Below are 1,833 nucleotides of genomic sequence, written 5' to 3' on the forward strand. Positions count from 1 at the left end.
ATGTTAATATTGATTTACTCTCCCCCTCGTATACCCGAGGTCCAGTGCAACCTCCTGCCACTCATCCAGTTCCATCTCAAATTCCCAACCTAGAGAATTTCCTCCTCCCACTCCACAATTAGATTTTTTATCGGGTTCGAGTTGCTGACATGGTATGCCTGAGCGACCTCCTGGATGATGCTCGTTACCGCCTTATGCCCACGGCCGCTCCATGTCGCCCCGCTGGACGAATTGGACTTGTTGCCCTGAGCCTGAGTGCTCTTCCTCTGTCTCCTGCAACCTTTGTTCCTAGGTACACTATTGCAAGGCCCCTTCGTTCATGCCATGCTTTCTCAAACCTTCAATGTATCCTCTCCTCCCTGGCCTTTCCACTCTATTGTAATCTTGGGTTACGGGCTGAGAACTCGACGTAACCAATGGTCTTGTCCCTCCAGTAGACCTACTACATAGTCACAAGATGCCAACCAAGTAAGAGCCTCCTTCTAATGTCTGTCATTGATTGAAAGCCACCCCGATATGCTTATGAATTCATGATGACCAACCTTTCCCTGCTTCATGCAGAGCTGGACTAGGCAGTAAGGGTTTCTTCTCGCATACCTCATATCCTCCATCATAGAATTCTGGTTTTCAACAAAATTCAAGTGAATTGGCCAAGTGAAATTGTTATGGTTGGATGGGGTTACAAGTATCCCTCGGGTTCGAGCCCCACTCCCTTTGAACTTGTTGTGAAGCGCCTCTTTACCATCGGCTTTGGCACATAAAATTGGGTCAAAGTTGGGCCAGGTCAGATGGAATCCCCCTGCCCCCCAAGGACACACAACCTCTCCCTGTCTCTAAGGTGAATTTCCCTTGCACACAGAAGCCCACTCGAGGAATTTGATGCCAAAGGTTCAAATCCATTCTACGGTTCTATCCCTCAGTCCACTTAGCCAAACCCATTGGGGAAATTCAAAACTACATAGACACTAGAACAAACATAACAATTACAACTGGTCCACCTAGGTTCCATATGAGGCCAAGCCTCTAGCGTTCCTCCAACTTGTTACCCCTTTACCCGACACCGAAAGCTTGACAAGGGCCATGCAATTTACCTTCATAGTAATATGATTTACACAAAACAGAAGGAAAACATACTAGAGAGCACTCCCCTTTGCAACAAACATCATCCCCGAGAAGCGCAAAACCCCCAGAGTTGCTAGCACCCAAACCTCGCTCGACCTCCGTAGGACCTTCCTCTCTCACGCTCAACTCCTCCATGGTTGAAATGGCCCTCTTCCCACTCCCCCTTGCCTTAAATCCTCCCCACTCGAATGCATTAACTCTTGCATGCTCATTGCCACCTTTCCAAGTGCTGGCTGCATGTGGAAGGTGGCAAGGACCTGACTCACCTTCATGGCCTCGTACATCTAATCAGGCTAGCTCGCATCCCGATCAGGGGAAATATAAATATAAATATAAATTTTGTTTTAATTTTTTTTTTTAATTTTAATTTTAATCCTTTATTAATAATTATAATTATAATTATTATTTTTTATTTCTTTTTCATTTTGATTTTAGATTTATTTTTATTTAATTTGATAGAGTTAAAATGTTTACATTGCAACAGTTAAAATGTTTGACGAGGCATTATAACATCTCTTCCATATGATGTGTAAAGAGTAAAGTAATGTCATAAGGGAAATAGTATAAAGATACGATAGTATAAAAACAACCAGAAATATCAAAATTATCAAGTTAGAATATGAAGGTTATTTATCATGATACACATGGAATTCGGGTGTTTAATGTGAGCAATATTAATGTTTTAGAGTTTGTTTTTTGTTTTTTGTAGAA

The sequence above is a fragment of the Pinus tabuliformis genome, chromosome 5_1 (assembly GCF_031772625.1).
Source record: "Pinus tabuliformis cultivar Carrire ecotype Pingquan chromosome 5_1, CPIR1, whole genome shotgun sequence".
Lineage (NCBI taxonomy): Eukaryota > Viridiplantae > Streptophyta > Pinopsida > Pinales > Pinaceae > Pinus > Pinus tabuliformis.